At 39.0% G+C, this 22,178-nt stretch overlaps 1 pseudogene; it reads left to right on the forward strand.

The window, feature by feature from the left end:
* The first annotated feature begins 4,801 nt into the window (after nt 1–4,801).
* On the forward strand, nt 4,802–5,892 carry LOC138419998 (small ribosomal subunit protein eS6 pseudogene; annotated as a pseudogene).
* Nucleotides 5,893–22,178: the final 16,286 nt, after the last annotated feature.

Raw genomic sequence — 22,178 nt, forward strand, 5'->3', positions numbered from 1 at the left:
AAGTAGAGACATTACTTTTCCAACAAAGGTATGTCTAGTCAAAGCTATGGTTTTTCCAGTAGTTATGTATGGATATGAGAGTTGGACTATAAAGAAAGCTGAGCACTATGGAATTGATGCTTTTGAACTGTGGTGTTGGAGAAGACTCTTGAGAGTCCTTTGGATTGCAAGGAGATCCAACCTGTCAATCCTAAAGGAAATCAGTCCTGAATATTCATTGGAAGGACTGAGGTTGAAGTTGAAACTCCAATACTTTGGCCACCTGATGTGAAGAACTGACTCATTGGAAAAGACCCTGATGCTAGGAAAGATTGAAAGCGAGAGGAGAAGGGGATGACAGAGGATGAGATGGTTTGATGGTATCACCAACTTGATGGACGTGAGTTTGAGTAAGCTCCAGGAGTTGGTGATGGACAGCGAAGCCTGGTGTGCTACAGTCCATGGGGTCGCAAAGAGTCGGACCTGACTGAACTGAACACCAGAGTCTGGCACACAATAGAGCCTCAGTGATTGTTACTTTCTCTAAGGAGAGGACTTCCAGAACTTTCAGGAAGCTAGAGGGCATTAAAAAAAACAAACCAAACCAAAGAAACTGAAAAACATCTAGTGGGTTAGATGAGGCTAGGTTGGACAGAAGGCAGTACTATCAAAATACAAGGATTCAGATTCAACCAAGAGTACTAACAGGTTGAGGATCACTGGGCTCAGAACTGCACATATACTGACTTCTGCTGTTGTTCAGTTGCTAAGTTGTGTCTGACTTTTTTGAGACCCTATGGACTGTAGCCCGCCAGGCTGCTCTGTCCATGGGATTTCCCAGCCAAGAATACGGGAATGGGCTGCCATTTCCTTCTCCAGGGGATCTTCCCCAGGCAGGGATTGTATATACGTCTCCTGCATTGGCAGGCACATTCTTTACCACTGAGCCCTCAGGGAAGGTCATGGGGTAGATATACAATCACACTGAGTTAGCCAGAAACTTGTGAAGATGATGGTATTTATCTAGTTGGCAAATGAAGAAATGATGTCCTAAAAGACTAAGTACCTTGCCCCAATTCTTGTTGCTGGAGCTCTCTTCGAGGAATGAACATCTTCTGTGCTTTTTTTTTTTTTTTAAAGAATGTTCATACTGTGAAATTTACATCTATATAGTGGTTCTTACTATTCACAGAAAAGGGCAACTATATAACTATCTAATTATCCACTTTATAACTATCTAATCCCAGAGTATTTTCATTGCCCTAAAGAAAATCTCTGTACTCATTAACAGTCACTCCCCATTCCTCCCTCCCTTGGACCCTGGCTACCAGTGTTTTGCTTTATATTTCTATGGATTTGCCTTTTCTGGACATTTTATATAAGTAAAATCAAACAGGATGTGACCTTCTGTGTCTGGCTTCTTTCATTTAGCATAATGTGTCAAGGTTCATTCATGTTGTAGCATAAATCAGTATTTCATTTCTTTGTTTGACTGAGTAATACCCCATTGTATGGATAGATGACATTTTGTTTGTTCATTCATTGGTTGATAGAAGTTTTGATGGTTTTCATTTTTTGTTTTGAGTAAAATTGTGGTGAACATCTGTGTATGAATTTTTGTGTAGATATATGCTTTCAATTCTCTTGGGTATATACCTAGGAATAAAATTGCTGAGTCATGTGATAAATTTACAGTTAATTTTTTGAGGAATTGTCAAACTGCTTTACCAAAGTGGTTGCATCATTTTACATCCCCAACAGCAATGTATGAGAACTCCATTTTCTCTACATACTTGTCAACATTTGTTATTATCTGTCTTTGGATCATACTCATCCTAGTGGATGTGGAGCAATATCTCACTATGGATTTGATTTGCGTTTTCCTAAGGACAAGACTTCCCTAGTGGCTCAGATGGTGAAGCATCTGTCTACAATGTGGGAGACCTGGGTTCAGTCCCTGGGTCGGGAAGATTCCCTGGAGAAGTAAACAGCAACCCACTCCAGTACTCTTGCCTAGAAAATCCCATGGATAGAGGAAATTGGTGTAGGCTACTGTCCATGGGGTCACAAAGAGTTGGGTACAACTGAGTGACTTCACTTTCACTTTCTTTTTCTTTCAAGGACAAATGATGTCAAACATCTGTTCATGTGATCATATATATATATATATGCATATATATATATATAGTCACATTTTAAAGCTCTATTAAGGTAGAATTTGCATACCATGAAATTCACCAATTTTAAGTTTACAACTCAAATGACTTTAAGACCTTAATTTTTTCCTGGGATATAGGTGTTTAAAACTATCCCTTTAATCCCTGCTTTAGCTACATCCCATAAATTTTGATATTAGGTTTTTATTTTTTATAGAGTTCAAATTATTTTCTAACTTTTCATTTTTTTATTGAACTATTGTTGATTTACTATTAGTACATTATGTCAGTTTCAAGTGTGCAGTAAAGTGATTCAGTTATTCACATATATGCTGCTGCTGCTGCTAAGTTGCTTCAGTCGTGTCCGACTCTGTGCGACCCTATAGATGGCAGCCCACTAGGCTCCTCTGTCCCTGGAATTCTCCAGGCAAGAATACTGGAGTGGGTTACCATTTCCTTCTCCAATGCATGAAAGTGGAAAGTGAAAGTGAAGGCACTTAGTCGTGCCCGACTCTTAGCGACCCCATGGACTACAGCCTGCCAGGCTGCTCCGTCCATGGGATTTTCCAGGCAAGAGTACTAGAGTGGGGTGCCATTGCCTTCTCTGACATATATGCATTTATGTATTTAAATTTCAGATTGTTCTCTGTTATAGTTTATTACAAGATATTGAATACAGCTCTTTGTGGTATAAATTCTTATTTCTTATATATTTTATGTATATTAGTTTGTATCTGTTAGACCCATACCTCTTATTTATCCCGCCCCGTACCTTCTCCCTCTCGTAACCGTAAAATTGTTTCCTATGTCTGTGAATCTGTTTCTGTTTTGTGTACAGATTCATTTGTGTTACTTTTTGATTCCAAAATAAGTGAAATCATATATTTGTCTGTCTCTATCTGACTGCACTTATTTTTATATTCTCTAGGTCCATCCATATTGCTTCAAATGGCAAAATTTTATTCTTTTTCATGGCATAGTGATGTTCCATTATCTATATTTATATATCTCTCTCTATATATATGTGTATATCACATCTTATTAAACCAATCATCTGTTGATGAGCACTTGGGTTGCTTCTGTATCTTGGCTATTGTAAATAGTACTGCTGTGAACATTGGAGTGCACATATCTTTTCATGTTAGAGTTTTTATCTTTTCTAGATAAATGTCAGAAGTGGAATTGTTGGATCATATGATAGCCTATTTTTAGTTTTTTAAGGAAACTATTTCAGTTTTCCATTGTGGCTGCAACAGCTTAGATTCCCACCAATAGTTTTGAAAGGTTTCCTTTTATCCACATCCTACCCAGCATTTATTATTGATATTTGCAGAATTTTTGATGGTAACTATTCTGACTGGTTTGAGGTGACACATATTGTAGTTTTGATTTGCATTTCTCTAATAATTAGCGGTGCCGAACATTGAACATCTCTTCATGTGCCTTTTGGTCATCTGTATGTTTTTCTTAGAGAAATGTCTATTGAGTTCTTCTGCCCATTTTTTGATTGGGTTGTTTGGTTTTGTGATTGGACTGTTTTGGTTTTTTATATTGAGTTGTATGAGTTGTTTGTAAATTTTGAATACTAACCTCCTGTCAGTTGTATCATTTGCAAGTATTTTTTCCTATTTCATAGATTTTTTTGGTTTGTTTTGTTTGTGGTTTTCTTCACTGTGTGAAAGATTTCAAGTTTAATTAAGCCCCATTTGTTTATTTTTTGCTTTTATTTCTTTTATGAGACTGACCTAAGAAAATAGTGTTATAATTTATGTCCAAGAATATTTTACCTATATTCTCTTTTAGGAGTTTTATGGTGTGTCATGTATTTTATTTAGGTCTCTAAACCACTTTCAGTTAGTTTATTTTTGTATATGGTATTAGAGAATGTTCTGATTTCACTGATTTACTTATAGCTATCCAGCTTTCCCAGGCTTCCCTGGTGGCTCAGCTGGTAAAGACTCTGCCTGCAATGAGGGAGACCTGGGTTCGATCCCTGGTTTGGAAAGATCCCCTGGACAAGGGAACGACTACCCACTCCAGTATTCTGTCCTGGAGAATTCCGTGGACAGAAGAGCCTGGCAAGCTACAGTCCCTGGGGTTGCAAAGAGTCAGACATGACTGAGTGACTTTCACTTTCATCCAGCTTTCCCAACACACTTACCAAAGAGATTGCCTTTGCTACATTGTATATTTTTGCCTCCTACATTAATTGACCATAGGTCTGTGGGTTTATTTCTGGGCTCCCTGTTTTATTGCTCTATATGTCTGTTTTTTGTGCCAATACCTTGCTGCTTTTGACTACTGTAGTTCTGTAGTATTATCTGAGGTCTGGAAGAAAAGGTTATATCTCCAGCTTCATTCTTTTCCCTCAGGATTGCTTTGCAATTCTGGGTCTTCTGTGTTTTTGAGAAGGGTCTTCAGCTGCTTTTTAATTGGATTATGTGTTTTTTTTGAGATATAAGAGTTCTTTATATATTATAAACACTAAATACTTATCAGGTATATGATTTACAAATATTTTCTCTCATTCTGTGGTTTGTCTTTTCACTTTCTTGATAGTGTCCTCTTATGCTTAAAAGCTTTTAATTTTAATAAAGTAGAATATATCTAGTTTTTTTTTGTTACTTGTGTTTTGGGTGTCACATCTAAACTACTGATTAGGCTTCAGAATGAAGCTGAACATCTCTTTCCCGGCCACTGGCTGCCAGAAGCTCATTGAAGTGGACGATGAACGAAAACTTAGTACCTTCTACGAGAAGCGTATGGCCACAGAAGTTGCTGCTGACACCTTGGGTGAAGAATGGAAGGGTTATGTGCTCCGAATCAGTGGCGGGAACGACAAGCAGGGTTTCCCCATGAAGCAGGGTGTCTTGACCCATGGCCGAGTTCGCCTGCTTCTGAGTAAGGGGCATTCCTGTTACAGACCAAGCAGGACTGGAGAGAGAAAGCGCAAATCTGTGCGGGGTTGCATTGTGGATGCCAATCTGAGTGTTCTCAATTTGGTCATCGTGAAAAAAGGGGAGAAGGATATTCCCGGACTCACTGATACTACAGTGCCTCGTCGCCTGGGTCCCAAAAGAGCTAGCAGAATCCGCAAACTTTTCAATCTCTCTAAAGAAGATGATGTCCGCCAATATGTTGTGCGAAAGCCCCTAAATAAAGACGGTAAGAAACCTAGGACTAAAGCACCCAAGATTCAGCGTCTCGTGACTCCCCGAGTTCTGCAACACAAACGCCGGCGTATTGCTCTGAAGAAACAGCGTACTAAGAAAAATAAAGAAGAGGCTGCAGAATATGCTAAACTTTTGGCCAAGAGAATGAAGGAGGCCAAAGAAAAACGGCAGGAGCAGATCGCCAAGAGACGGAGGCTGTCCTCCCTGAGAGCTTCTACTTCCAAGTCTGAGTCCAGTCAAAAATGAGGTGTTCTGAGAGTGACAAATAAAGCAGACCAGACACCAGCTCTCCCTTCTTGACTTTTAATTGGTGATCAGATAGATAAATGAAGGTCCACAAACATGGAAAAGGAGGTGCTGCATAATCTAGCAGTGGAATAGGTCTGCAGGAGATCCTTGAAAGTGACAGTCCTTCAGATTCAGAACCAGACCACATATGATAGTGGAAGCCATGGCCAGAACAGAGTTCCTTTAGTGGGTGTCTCAGAATTCTTACATTGATTGTTTGACTTTTCAGCAAGGCGTGGGACAAGATAGAGGAAATAAAGGACTTAGGACTATTAAAAAAAATAAAATAAAATAAACTACTGATTAAGTTCAAGATCATGAAGCTTTACCCTTATGTTTTCTTCAAAGAGTGTCACAGTTTTAGCTCTGATATTTGATCTTTAATTCATTTGAGTTAATAAGGACCTAACTTCATTGCTTTGCATGTTAAATTGTCCTGCGCTGTTTGTTGAAGAAATTATTCATTCTCCATTAAGTGGTTTTGGCATCCTTGTCAGAAATCAATCGGTCATAGATATATTTCTGGACTTTAAATTCTATTCTATTGGTCTGTATGTCTATTCTGGTGCCAGTACCACACTGCTTTGATTACTGAAACATTTTAGTAAATTTTGAAAGAAGTGATATTTTTGTATTCTACTGTATTCTACTTTTTAAATATTCTTTGCATTTTCAGATGCATTTTAGGATCAGCTTCTGAAACTGTATCAACTGGAATTTTGGAAAAGATTGTACTGAATATGTAGATCAATTTAGGGAAGTATTGCCACCATGGCTTTCTTGGTAGCTCAGATGGTAAAGAATCTGCCTGCAATGCAGGAGAGATGGATTCAATCCCTGGCTTGTGAAGATCTCCTGGAGAAGGAAATGGCTACCTACTCCAATATTTTTGCCTGGAGCATTCCATGGACAGAGGAGCCTGGTGGGCTACAGTCCATGGGGCTGCAGAATTGGACATGACTGAGTAACTAACTTTTTTTTCATTGTCATTTAATAATATTAAATAAACTTTTTCAAACTTATTTTTGTTATTGTTGAGGTATAATTGACATATTATATTAGTTTCATGTATAGAACATGATTCAATATGTGTGTACATTGAAAAATGATCACCACAAGGTCTAGCTAATATCCATCCCCATGCATAGTTAGAAATAAATTATTTCTTGTCATGAGAGATTTTAAGATTTACTCTCTAGGTAAACTTCAAATTTATAATACAGTATAATTAACTATAATCATTCCAATATACATTGTCTTCCCATAATTCATTTATTTCTTAACTGGAAGGTTGTGACTTTTGCCTGCCTTCACCCATTTATCTCATCTCCTAACCCTCACTTTTGGCAGCCACCAATCTGTTGTTTTAGATTCCACCTATAAGTATTATCATACAGAATTTGTCATTCTCTGTCTGATTTATTTCACTTAGCATAATGCCCTTAAGGTCTATCCATGTTGTACCAAATGGCAAGATTTCATTCTTTTTTATGGTAGTATAATATTTCAGTGTGTGTGTGTGTGTTTATCACATTTTATCCATTCATCCATCAATGGATTCTTGGATTATTTTCATATGTTGAATATTGTAAATAATGGTTCAATGAACATGAAGTAAATTACCTTCTCAAGTTAGTGTTTCCCTTTTCTTCTTCTCTATTTATTTATTTTATTTTTATTATTAAATATTTTTTCTAGTATAAATTTATTTATTTTAATTCGAGGCTAATTACCTTACAATATTGTATTGATTTTGCCGTACATCGACATGAATCCGCCACAGACACCTGTTCCCCATCCTGAACCCCCCTCCCACTTCCCTTCCCATACCATCCTTCTGGGTCATCCCAGTGCACCAGCCCCAAGCATCCTGTATCACGCATCAAACCTGGACTGGCGATTTGTTTCACATATGATAATATACATGTTTCAATGCCATTCTCCCAAATCATCCCACCCTCTTCCTCTCCCACAGAGTCCAAAAGACTGTTCTATACATCTGTGTCTCTTTTGCTGTCTCGCATACAGGGTTATCATTACCATCTTTCTAAATTCCATATATATGTGTTAGTATACTGTATTGGTGTTTTTCTTTCTGGCTTACTTCACTCTGTATAATCGGCTCCAGTTTCATCCACCTCATTAGAACGGATTTAAATGTATTCTTTTTAATGGCTGAGTGATACTCCATTGTGTATATGTACCACAGATTTCTTATCCATTCATCTGCTGATGGACATCTAGGTTGCTTCCATGTCCTGGCTATTATAAACAGTGCTGTGATGAACACTGGGGTACACGTGTCTCTTTCAGTTCTGGTTTCCTCGGTGTGTATGCCCAGCAGTGGGATTGCTGGGTCATAAGGCAGTTCTATTTCCAGTTTTTTAAAGAATCTCCACACTGTTCTCCATAGTGGCTATACTAGTTGCATTCCCACCAACAGTGTAAGAGAGTTCCCTTTTCTCCACACCCTCTCTAGCATTTATTGCTTGTAGACCTTTGGATCGCAGCCATTCTGACTGGTGTGAAGTGGTACCTCATTGTGGTTTTGATTTGTGTTTCTCTGGTAATGAGTGATGTTGAGCATCTTTTCATGTGTTTGTTAGCCTGACAAAGATGCCACAAAAAAAGAAAACTACAAGCCAATATCACTGATGAACATAGATGCAAAAATCCTTAACAAAATTCTAGCAATCAGAATCCAACAACACACGAAAAAGATCATACATCCTGACCAAGTGGGCTTTATCCCAGGGATGCAAGGATTCTTCAATATCTGCAAATCAATCAATGTAATTCACCACATTAACAAATTGAAAAATAAAAGCCATATGATTATCTCAATAGATGCAGAGAAAGCCTTTTACAAAATTCAACATTCATTTATGATAAAAACCCTCCAGAAAGCAGGAATAGAAGGAACATACCTCAACATAATAAAAGCTATATACAACAAACCCACAGCAAACATTATCCTCAATGGTGAAAAATTGAAAGCATTTCCCCTAAAGTCAGGAACAAGACAAGGGTGCCCACTCTCACCACTACTATTCAACATAGTTTTGGAAGTTTTGGCCACAGCAATCGGAGCAGAAAAAGAAATAAAAGGAATCCAAATTGGAAAAGAAGAAATAAAGCTCTCACTGTTTGCAGATGACATGATCCTCTACATAGAAAACCCTAAAGACTCCACCAGAAAATTACTAGAGCTAATCAATGAATATAGTAAAGTTGCAGGATATAAAATCAACACACAGAAATCTCTTGCATTCCTATATATTAGTAATGAAAAAACAGAAAGAGAAATTAAGGAAACAATTCCATTCACCATTGCAATGAAAAGAATAAAATACTTAGGAATATCTACTTAAAGAAACTAAACACCTATATATAGAAAACTATAAAACATTGGTGAAAGAAATCAAAGAGGACACTAATAGATGGAGAAATATACCATGTTCATGGATTGGAAGAATCAATATAGTGAAAATGAGTATACTACCCAAAGCAATCTATAGATTCAATGCAATCGCTATCAAGCTACCAACAGTATTTTTCACAGAGCTAGAACAAATAATTTAACAATTTGTATGGAAATACAAAAAACCTCGAATAGCCAAAGCAATCTTGAGAAAGAAGAATGGAACTGGAGGAATCAACCTGCCTGACTTCAGGCTCTACTACAATGCCACAGTTATCAAGACAGTATGGTACTGGCACAAAGACAGAAATATAGATCAATGGAACAAAATAGAAATCCCAGAGATAAATCCACACACCTATGGATACCTTATCTTTGACAAAGGAGATGAGAATATACAATGGAGAAGAGACAATCTCTTTAACAAGTGGTGCTGGGAAAACTGGTCAATCACTTGTAAAAGAATGAAACTAGAACACTTTCTAACACCATACACAAAAATAAACTCAAAATGGATTAAAGATCTAAACGTAAGACCAGAAACTATAAAACTCCTCGAGGAGAACATAGGCAAAACATTCTCCGACATAAACCACAGCAGGATCCTCTATGACTCACCTCCCAGAATATTGGAAATGAAAGCAAAAATAAACAAATGGGACCTAATTAAAATTAAAAGCTTCTGCACAACAAAAGAAACTATAAGCAAGGTGAAAAGACAGCCTTCAGAATGGGAGAAAATAATAGCAAATGAAGCAACTGACAAAGAATTAATCTCAAAAATATACAAGCAACTCCTGTAGCTCAATTCCAGAGAAATAAACGACCCAATCTTCTTTTTCTTAATTGGAGTATAATTGCTTTCCACTATTGTGTCAGTTTCTGCTGTACAAATGAATCAGATATAAGTAAACATATAATCCCTTCTTCTTGCATGTGTTTTCCTTTTCTTCAGATAAATGCTCAGCAGTGAAAGTTTTGGATCTTATAGTTTTTTCAATTTTTTGAAGCACCTTTATATTATTTTCCATGGTGAGTGTACTAATTTACATTCTCACCAACAGTGCACAAATATTCCCTTTTCTCCACATCCCTGCCAACTCTTATGACTATTTCTTGCTTATCTTTCTTTCTTTTTGGCTGCACTGGGTCTTTGCTGCCATGTGCAGGCTTTCTCTAGTTGCAGTGAGCAGGGGTTACACTTCATTGCAGTGCATGGGCTTCTCACTGTGGTGGCCTCTCTTGCTGCAGAGCATGGGCTCTAGTCGCATAGGCCTCAGTGGTTGCAGCAGGTGGGCTCTGTAGTTGTGGAACACGGGCTTAGTTGTGTCATGGCATGTGGGATCTCCCTAGACCAGGGATCCAACCCATGTCCCCTGCATTGGCATGTTTTTCAGTCATAAGGCATGTCTGACTCTTTGTGACCCCAAGGACTGCAGCATGCCAGGCTTAGGGACCCTTCACAATTGTCAGGTGGATTCCTAACCACTGGACCACCAGGGAAGTCCATACTTCTTGTCTTTTTGATAGTAGCCATTCTGACACGTGTGTAATATCTCATTGTGGTTTAGATTTGCATTTCCCTGATGATTAGTGATGGTGATCATCTTTTCTTGTACCTGTTAGCTATATGTCTTCTTTGGGAAATTATCTGTTCAGAACTTCTGCTCATTTTAAACTGGATTGGTTGTGGTTTTGCTATTGAGTTTTATGAGTTTCTTGTATGTTTTAGATATTAATCCCTTATCATGCATATGTTTTGCAAATATATTTTCCTATTCTGTAGGTTGCCTTCTCATTTTGTTGATGGTTTCCTTTGCTGTACAGAAGCTTTTTAGTTTGATCTAGTCTCACTTGTTTATATTTGCTTCTGTTGCCTTTGCTTTTGGTATCAGACTCAAAAAATCATTGCCAAGACCTATGTCAAGGAACTGTTTGCCTATGTTTTCTTCTAGGAGCTTTATGGCTTTAGGTCTTGCATTCAATTCGTCAATTCACTGTGAGTTAATTTTTGCGCATTGTGTAAGATTGTGGTCCAGTTTCATTCTTCAGCTTGTGGCTGTCCAGTTTTCCCAGCACCATTTATTGATGAGATTATCCTTTCTCTGTTGTATATTGTCATTAAAAAATTGGCTATTTAAGTGTGGGTTTATTACTGAGCTCTCTATTTTGTTTCAACAACCTGATGAATTTTATTTCTTTTTCTTGCCCGTGCCCTGATTAGCTCCTTCAGTACAATGCTGATTAGAAGTGGTGAGAGAAATATTCCAATCTCAGTCCTTACTGTAGAGACAAAGCTATGATGTTAACTGTGAGTTTTTCATAGATGCTTTTAATCAGTTGAAGAAATTCCCATCTATTTCTACTTTGTTAAATATTCTTATCATGAGAGGGTGTTGGGTTTTGTCCATGCTTTTGCTGCATCTATTGAGATGATAATGTGGTTTTATCCTTTATTTTACCAATATGATGTGTTACACTGATTAATTGTAATCAATTATCATATGTTGAGTCACCTTCGAATTCCTGGGGTAAATTTCAGTCTGTCATGATGTATAATCCTTTTAATATGCTGTTAGATTTGTTTTGCCAGCATTTTGCTCAGGATTTTTATATCTATGGTCATAGGAATATATTTTTCTATAGTTTCTTTCTTGTGAATTCTTTGGGGATTTGGTATCAAGGTAATTCTGGCCTCAAAGCGTGAGTTAGGAAGTATTCCTTTCTCTTGTATTATGTTTGAATTATTTAATTTTTCTTCAATTCTGTGAGTATTTTGGACATCCAGTACTTCATTAAAAACAGAACTTTATTCTGAGCTGTGGGAGGGGGGCAATGCATGAAATGTAACTGGCACCCAGGTGCTTATGCTGGTAGATCATATATCCCAAGGAGCCAAAGGCGATGCCAACATGAGTAGGCAAGCTGAATACATAGCCAAGTGTATGTAGTCAATGCATGTTCAGCCTGGTTAAACATAAAAACCTACATTATAAGTGAATCTCAATATACAACCTCTTCTTGTTTGTAGACTAACTTTGAAATTTCCAACTAGAGCTGCATCTCTCTCTTCATTTGATCCTCATGGATTCTCCTGACTAAGGACTGCAAAGTTTGTTTTCCCATTTCTCCCTCAAGGAACAAATATATATTTCTTGTTTGTGACTGTTTCCAGTCTAATTTTGTCTTTGTTCAAGCAATGCTTATCAAAATAGCTCAAGGAACTCGTCTTCTAGTTATCTCTTGCCCTACAAACATCCTCTTTCAAGAAACTTTTCAGGAAAGTCCAAGCCTAAAATGTTGATGGAAGGACCACACAATTTAATGTGTATTGAGTAAAGAGAGAAGTATTGTGTGGGCTAGATCACCCTGTGAGGTCTTCATGAACCAGGCACAGAGTTGAGCTGAGACTTGAAGTATAGGAAAGACTTGGAGTGATGTAGAGATGAGAAGGGTCATTCCAGCTTCAGAAAACAATGTGAGATGTTCCCAGCTCTCAGAGGTGATATTGCTACATATATGTGTAACAGTAAAGAGATAACCTGATTGGATCTGTGTATGGGAAAACTTGGTAAGGTAGCGAACCATTGAGAGCAGTTTTAGAACTTCAAATAGCATTAGAATTCTATTTCACCATTCTCCAATAATACACTTCTTAGTACACTAGTATCCCTCTTAAGTATTGTTTTAACCGAGATATAATTGACATAGAACATTACATTAGCTTCCAGCATACAATGTAAAGATTTAGTATTTGTATAATTTGAATAATGATCACCACAATAAGTTGTTAATATCTATCACTGCACATAATTACAAAATTATTTTCTTGTGATGAGAACTTTTAAGATCTACTCTCTTAGCAACTTTCAAATATACAATACAGTATCATTAACTATAGTTACCTCTAACTATTAATTAATTTCTCCCAATGGAAAAAATATTAAGAGGTTCTGTGGTCAACTCCATGTAATGATTATTGTTAAAGTCCTTGCAGAAAGTTGTCTCAAAGCCTTCAATCAGTGAAGACTTAGGTATCTCTAATGGGGAAGTGTTGTATCCAAATTTTTTCCTACTTTATTTGGCCATCATGTCCTGTTTCAAAGAAGATGCAAGCAACATATTCAAGGTAGAAAATTAAATATTGATTTTAATGTCGATCCAGTCCAACCCCTAAACTTTCAAATGTTGCCTTGAGGAAAGTGCTTCTCTAAGGTTACCCATTAAGCCAGAGCCTGTGCTAGGGCTGGAATCCAGGTCTCTGACTCTGGACCGTGACAAATTGTGGTGGGTCTTGGTTGTCATGTGTGTCAGTAAGGGGAACACTAGATGCTCTAACAAGCAAAGTCAAACTTTCAGTGCCTTGACTCCACATAAGTTTATTTTTAATTCATGCGGTAGTCTAGTATGGGAGTTCATGGTTAGCAGGCACATTGCTTCCCTGTTGCTAATCAGAAAACCAGGACCCTGAATTGTGTGACTCTGCCATCCCCTGAGGCCCCAGAGTAGCTAGGGAACCCCGACTTGCTTTTTAAAGGCCCTGGCCCAAGAAAAAGCGTAATGCAATGGTTAAGAGTAAGGACTCTGGAGTTAGATGTCTTAGGCTGGAATTTCATCTGAGATTTATGCTATGTTCAACTAATTATTCAGTAAAAAATCAGTAATTATTCAACTACTCTGACCCTCAGTTTCTTTGTCTGTGAAATGAAGACAATAATAGAACTTAGCTTATAGGATTGTTATGTGAATTAAATGAGTTAATGTTTGTCTAACACTTATCTATATCTGACACATATTATGTGGTTTATAAAGGGAAAGTGTTAGTCACTCAACTGTGTCTAACTGTTTGTGACCCCATGGACGGTAGCCTGCCAGGCCCCTCTATCCATGGAATTCTCCCTTCTCCAGGGTATCTTCTCAACCCAGGGACTGAACCCAGGTCTCGTTGCATTGCAAGCTGATTCTTTACCATCTGAGCCACTAGGAAAGTCCATGCACTTTATAAGTGTTTTATAAATAATAGTAATAATTATGATACTCATAATTTTTGCTCATATTCCACTAGCTATGTCTTGTTGTAAGGGGAGCTTGGCAGTCATTTCCCAGTGACTCTTAACAGAGGAAGGAATTTTTGAATTTTTTGTAGAGAGCTACCATCTTTGCAAAAGCTAAACATCCGAAGTTTTTGAAAATAAAGTTTTATTGGAATGTAGCCATGTTCATTTTGTAGTTTTTTTTTCCTTTCTTTTTTCAGTGATTAAATACCAAATGGATACCTTGATCTAAACGTCCAGCCTCCAGAACTGTGAGAAATAGATGTCTGTTCTTTGTAAGTCTGTGTATTTTGTTACAGTAGCCTGAATGAACTAAGACAAGTGTGCTAAGTATGTGCGTGTGTGGTCAGTTGTTCAGTAGCATCTGACTCTGTGACCCTGTGGACTGCAGCCCGCCAGACCTCTGTGCCCATGGGATTCTCTAGGCAAGAATACTGGAGTGACACATGGGCTTAGTTGCTCTGCAGCCTATGGGATCTTCCCGGATCAGGTATCAAACCCGTGTCTCCTGCATTAGCCAACAGATTCTTTACCACTGTGACAAGGGCCTAAACTAGCTTATTATAGTGGGAACACAGGACAATAAAGCATTAAATAAAATAATAAATAAAGTAAAAGCATTATTCACACTCTGTTCTTGAACATCATGCTCTCTTCTAGGCCTCTGTCAGTCTCAGATAGGGGAGTGACTTGTAACTGCACTTGGCAATTGTAACAGCTTCCTGGGGAATGGCTTGACTTTGAGTTTTTTAAAACCTAAGGCTAATTATGTTTAATGTACTGGTGCAGCTTAGTTATTGGCTTATTGGCTATTATCTTAATGACAGGATTTTTTCTTATCTTGTGAATTGAAATCTCTTTAACATGATAATTATTACTGAACAATGCAGGATTCAATTTATTCTGAATATAATCATGCTGTAATATCAGGCATTGCTTTTTGCAATCAATGGAGATTGTTTTTTTTCATTATAACAGAAAGAAACACTAATTTTAGGAGCCACAATAGAAAGATAAGGTCCATTGGAGCCATTATTGGTATAGGCAACTGATTTCAGGTCATAGCTAGTATTGTTTGCTGAATCACAATAGACTGAGATCCCAGGGCCACTTGTGTAGATAAAGGTAGTGATGTAAAATACACACATACAGGGAATTATTGAGTAAGCCCTGTGCTTCCTAGATATCAGCCAAGTACAGAACTGTTCCCACCATCTCGATCTGCAGCTCATTGTATTGGGAAAAAGCCTTCCTAGAAAACTGCCCCATCCAATATCCAATATTCAAGTTTAGTATAAGATCACTTATCATTTCCCCAAACCACTAATGGACATGTATGGGAAGACATTAGTCCTTCTGGTGATATGATATTTATTATTTTAAAAATTGCCAGGAGAACTGGGTTATGAAAGTCAATTCAGCAAATATTTACTGAGCAGCTACTACTCCTACTTATTCTAAACAAAAGCCCTCATTGCAATGAATGTTCTTACTCTGAAAAGCGGGAGCAGTGGGTAGAAGATATAATTTAAGTGATATGCCTATGTGGTTGCCCTGCACAGATTAGAGTTTTCAAACTGCTGCTTTAGAGTTCAATTGTCATGTATCTTCTTTATATTTTAACTTTTTATTGATATCTAGTCATTGAAACCCTTCAATGTTGCTCTTTTTTCAAGTTTGTCTTGGCTCTTCTCAGCTTTTTGCATTTTCATGTAAATTTTAGAAACAGCTTATCACTTTCTCCCAATAAAACATTGCTGACTTTTTGATCAGGAGCACACACAATTTATAGAATCGATTTGTGGAGTTTGTATCTTTAAAATACTGTCATCAGTTCTTGGAAATGGTATATTCTACCACTTATTCAGATTTATCTTTATTTCTCTTAATTATATTATGCGGTTTTCAGTGTAGAGGTAGGTCTTGCATATTTTTTATTATATTTATTGCTATAGATGCATGTGTGCCAAACAGCTTCAGTCATGTCCAACTCTTTGTGACCCTGTGGGCTGTGCCCCACCAGGCTCCTCTGTCTATGGGATTCTCCAGGCAGGAACACTGGAACGGGTTGTCATGCCCTCCTCCAGGGGATCTTCCTGACCCAGGGTTCAAACATCTTGAAACTGCATTGCAGGCAGATTCTTTACCCTTGAGCCATTGAGGAAACTCATTACTATAGGAACTTGATGTTTTTTTATGCTACTTTTAGAATGCTGAAAAATGGACCCCTAGCAATATTAGGTCCTAATCCCCGAAACCTGTAAATGTGACCTTATTTGGAAATGAGGTTATCCAAATGTGATTAGGTTAAGGGTTTTGAAGTGAGAAGATTGTCCTGGATTATCTGGATAAGCCCAAAATGCCACCACAGGTCATCTTTGAAAGAGAAACAGGGGAGGTTTGACACAGGCACACAGCGGAGAATGTAATGTGAAAATGGAGCAGAAAGAGATTTGAAGATGCTGGTTTTGAAGATCAAGAGATGTTACCACTAGTCCCAGAATGCCAACAGCCTCCAGAAGGCAGAAGAGGCAGGAATAGATTCTCTTCTGGAGCCTCCAGAGGAATGTGGCCCCGCTGACATCTTCATTTTGTCCCAGTGAAACTGATATTGAACTTCTGGCCTCCAGAAGAATAAGAGAATAAATGTCTCAAGACACTGAAAGAAAATAAACTTTCGGTAGACTTCCCTTGTGGTTCACCTGGTAAAGAATCTGCCCGCAATGGGGGAGACCTGGGTATGATCCCTGGGTTGGGAAGATCCCCTGGAGAAGGGAAAGGATACCCACTCCAGTATTCTTGTCCGGAGAAGTCCATGGACTGTATACTCCATGGGGTCGCAAAGAGTCGGACACTACTGAGCGACTTTCACTTCACTTCTGGAGTTGGTAAATGCCTCTAGTTAAAGGGACTCCAAATTCCTGATACCACCATACTTCTGCTTTCTCCCGCACCTTGGCCCAGCAATTTTTAACTGTTTTTCCTCAGTGATTCTGAACAGATTTAAAATTTTTTTTAAAGTTCAGCAGAAGAGTGGTTATCTTTATTTCACATTACTCAATAACCTCATCTGATTTTTCTTGAGTATATTATAATTTTTAAAATGTTTATTAATTTCTTGTAGTGTTTCTAATTTCTCTACACCACTCTCTTTCTTTCTTCTTTTCTTTCTCCTGTCTCTTCATTTCATGTTAATCTGTTATGTTAAAACATAAACTTTCTCTAGATGTCTAGGGAGTCTTGTTTTTTAAAAACATACATTTGAGAAAAGAAGACACTAAATGTTGTTTGGAGATGCATGTGTGTCTGTGTGTGTGAGGGAGAGAGAGAGAGAGAAGAAGGAGGTGGGGGGAGGCTGTTAGCAGACTTCACTGATTAGGGCTAACCTGGCCATTTCCTTGAGGGGACATTAAAACGTTGGTATATGTAAGTCCTTTCTCTTGAGCAGGGGTACACTCCTAACTTTGAAAGTCCTGGGAAGCCTCACTAATCAGTCTGATGATTTTTCACTTCTTTCTTCAGTATTCAAGCCAGTGCTTCCCCACTTCCTTGATGTGTTCCCTAAGTTTAGAGCGCCTCTGCCATGGGTCTGACCAGCTTCATTTCTGGCCCAGTCAACTGCCATCAGGGACCTGGTCGCATAGTGTATAGAGCTACCACTTTTGTACTGAGGCTAGGCTATTTTTCCAAGAGGATATCAAATGGAAGGACATTATGAGCCAACTCTTTATAAGGCACATGTCTACATCTTGACTTGCTTTCTTGGAGCACTTTTGAAAGTTCTGGAATCTGTTTCCAAACTACTCCTTTTGGTGTGGGTGAGTGGGAAATAATCAAGCTCTCTTGAGGAATTATCTTCTTATCTTAACAGAATTAAAAGTTTTCATAAGCCCAGCCTGGGATACATTTCAGATGATGGGATATCCATCTACTCATGATGGCTCCTCCCTGGGCCCTCTCATAGCAGTGGCAGTTATGGGACCTGCAGGGACAATTAGAGTACAAACTTCTTTCATTGTTTAGGTGAGTTCTGTTCGTTTCAAATTTGGATGAAGAGACTTGGGGAACCTGCTCATATTCTCTTGACGTAGTTGAATAAGAATAAACTTCAGTAAAGAGACTTTCACTGGATCCAGAGCCACTCTAGCTGTGTGACCTCCGACATGTTATTCAGACTTAGAGCTTTCCTTTTCTTTAAAATGGGAATAATATTGAATCCTTGTTCTGCTCTTAGTCTGTGAAAAGAGTATACATGTAAAAGAGTAAATTGCATAAGGCAGTTTTCCCTTATACTCTTTCATAATTCCAGTGACTTGAAGGCATCCTGCAAAGTTTTCACCCCAGAGAGCCAGGGTCAGTTTGATTCCCCATCCTGTTCTAAAGAGGACCTTCCTGTATCCAGGGTACCTGAGTCAGTGGCAGGTTGGGGCATCATTCACACTAGAGCTGAAATGGATGGTCTGAGGGAATGACTAGAGAGAGAGCATCTTGTAGAAAAGACAAATTAAAAGTTAGTCTATTTGTCGATTCAGAGGAGCTGACTCAAAAGTAAGAAGCTCAAATTGGACTAGAACTCAAAAAATTCAATCACGAGTGAAACTTTGAAGTAGGCTTGGGAAACAGAGTCTGATGTAATCCCCTAAACTACTAGGTATGGCTCTTCTGCTCCAGGCAGGGCATGGCCTGAGGGCTCAAAGATCAGGCCCTGAAATCCACTAGCCTTATGATTTTTATGTTTTCTATTGATTTTAGTAAGAATTCCAGCATCTACGTAAGTATGGAAAAGTAGAAGCTCACCTCTCCCTTCCCCCTTTAAATCCTTTTTTGGTGCATTTACATATATATGAAAATATTTTATAACATATATGAGATCAATCTGTACACAGCATTATTTTAAATTTAAAAATACATTTCGGCAATTCAGTCACTCAACAAAAATTTTGGTTGTCCACCGTTTTAGGTGATAGAAATGGAGTGGTAAGCAAAACAGAAATCCCTATACTAAAGGTCTTTTCATATAGAGACAGGCTGCTTATTTTTTATAGTGACAAAATTATTTTACAGCTTATGGGGCATCTATTGTTTCCTCTTAGTCTGAATTTTGCCTTTTCATTTCCAATAGTGTCTTTTAAACAACAGCTTTTCACTTTGCTTAAGTCCAATTTATGATTTTTTTTCCGCTTTCATGACTAGTTCTTTTTTGATGTTTAAGAAAATATTTGCCTATTCCAAGGCTATTATCATGTTTCCTTCTAGAAATTTCATGTTATATCTATCCCTTTATGTAATATCTATCCCTTGATTAAACACTTGGGCTGGTCTGAATCACAAAATTGGTCCAGAAATGGTCAGCCAGAGCTCCAACTAGTGCGTGAGATTCTCTTTACCTTTTGGGGTAGTGAATTTTGTGGCATAGAAGTCTGAGCTGCTGTTGGCTGTCTTTGCTTCCTGAGCATGAAGTATATAGAGAAGAAGAAAGCATAGATGAGAGATGAAAAGAAGCAGCTTCCCGAATGCATTGTTTGGATACCTGGTTCCCTCTGGACCTGAAGCCATATATCCTTAAGCCATTCAAGTCCCTACTTTGTCCTCTGGGAGTTTGAGTTGTGTTTATTTTAACTACACTTGAAATTTAGATGACTCACAAACAATGTAAGGATGTAGCGCAGGCTTTCCAGATAACACTAGTGGTAAAGGACCTGCCTGCCAACACAGGAGACATAAGAGACTTAGGTTTGATCCCTGGGTCAGGAAAATCCCCATGGAGGAGGGCATGGCAACCCACTCCAGTGTTCTTGCCTGGAGAATCCCATGAACAGAGGAGGCTGATGGGCTACAGTCCATGGGATCTCAAAGAGTCAGACACACACACATGCAAGGATATAGCATAATGTATTTAATTTGTTCTCTATGGATGGACATGTAAGTTGCTCCAGGTTTTAACTGTTATTAGCCATGTTGCCCTGGTGGCTGAACAGAGGAGTAGAATGGAGGAAGACTTTGCCAAAGTTTATCTATCTATCTGGATGCACCAGTTCTGTACACAAGGTCTTCTATCTTTATTGCAACATTCTGGATCTTTTTAGTTGCAGAAGGCGGGATCTTTAGTTGAAGCATATGGAATTTTTAGTGGTGGCTTGCAAAATCTTTAGTTGCAGCATTCGAACTCTTAGTTGTGGCATGTGGGATCTAGTTCCCTGACCAGGGAGAGAACCCAGGCCCCCTGCTTTGGGAGCGTGGAGTTTTAGCCACTGGACTGCCAGAGAAGTCCCAGGAAGATTTTAGATAAATGGCAGGGCTGTGTTTTGAGGGAGATGCTGTAGATTTCAGAAGGAGAATAAAGCCAGCCTGCAGCCAGCCTGCATAACTGCGCCAAGGAAAGGGGAATTGTATCATCAAACTCTCCATGAGAGGGCTGGAGAGCCCTGTCCAAGGGCAAAGGAGCGGCCAGGAAGCATGTCCCACATGCTTCAGCACCTGTGCCAGGAAAAGGGAGAAGGCAGGAGAAGCAGGCTGACATTATGTGTGCTCTTGAAGCGGATGCTGAGAAGGCCCTTGCCATGCTCATGATCATGGTCTTGGCTTCAGCTCTGTACGCAGATCTCTTCCTACTCACCTCTGTGTAGGTGACTCATCCTGAAACACAGGGTCTTTCTGTGACCTTGGCCATAATCTTGAATACAATCACTTGAGTAAATTTAAAGTTTGCAAGACAAAATATGTGATAAAGACAATATCATCATCATCATCATTATTATTATTACTAAGGTGCATTTGAAAAGTTAGAGAGCATGTTGGAGATAAAAGTGCTTCAGCATAAATTTCAGAGTCAGAAAGATCTCAGCAACTTTTACTGGTCTAAACCTTTGGGCAAGTAACTTCTTTGTTGTTGCTGTTAGTCTCTAAGTTGTGTCCGACTCTTTGCTACCCATGGACTGTAGGCCACCAGGCTCCTCTGTCCATGGAATTGTCCAGGCAAGAATACTGGAGTGTGTTGCCGTGCCTTCCTCCAGGGGATTTTCCTGACCCAGGGATCGAACCTGTCTCTTATGTCTCTTGCATTGGAAGAGTTTTCTGCACTGGCAGGTGAATTGTTTACCACTGAGCCACAAGGGAAGCCCCAGGTGATTTCTTAGGCCTCCATTTCTTAGTCTATAAAATGGGGATAACAAACACTTCCTTCATGTAATTGTTGTGAGGAGAAAATGGGGTAATTTTTAGCAGCATGACCCAGAGAACAGAGCCAACAAATGGCTCAGATGGTAAACAATCTGCCTGCAATGCAGGAGACCTGGGTTCAATCCCTGGGTTGGGAAGATCCCCTGGAGAAGGGAAGGCAACCCACTCCAGTATTCTTGTCTGGAGAATCCCATGGACAGAGGCTACAGTCCACAGGGTCACAAAGAATTGGACATGACTGAGCAACTAACACTTTCAGATATTATTAATAAGAAACAGTTCAGGAAAGTAGAGACAGGTCGAAATTCTCATCACCAGGGAGAGTCCAAAACAGTCTTCAGTCCATGAGTTCTGACCTTTGTTCTTGCTAAATCACTATACAGCTTCTGAAGTGACTTTTGAAAAGGACGCATGGGAAAAAGACCAGCCTCATCACTGGTGAAGGGAGATTTTTTGTTCAGCATTAGACAGTTTTCTTTTCTCAAATATTCTGCGAATAATGGTTTGTTTACTTATTTATTTATTATTGGGGTATAGTTGTTTTTACTGGTCTGTTCAGAGCGAGGTCCTTGCAGGCACAGATCTAGGGCCTCTGCAAGATTTCCTGCCGCAGGAAAGACATCAACAGAGTAGTCCAACTTCCCAGCGCTCCCAGCCCAGGCACCCCCTAGCGGCCGCTGTGGGACACGCTTGTGCCAACTGGGACAGGAGGCCTTGGGCCCTCAGAGGAGAGGGGTCACTTACCAAAAGCAGGCAGGGCAAACACTTCACAGAATGTACCCAGTTGTGATGCAATGTTTCCCCACGGGAAGGACACACATTCTGCTCTGCAATTCTAGGGCCAAGAGATCAACAGTAGTAGGGAGCAGAGTTGAGGTCCTCCTGGAGGAATGTGGGTGAGGTCCAGGGTTAGGAGGACAGATCCTTT

Source organism: Ovis canadensis, chromosome 15, assembly GCF_042477335.2.
Source record: "Ovis canadensis isolate MfBH-ARS-UI-01 breed Bighorn chromosome 15, ARS-UI_OviCan_v2, whole genome shotgun sequence".
NCBI lineage: Eukaryota > Metazoa > Chordata > Mammalia > Artiodactyla > Bovidae > Ovis > Ovis canadensis.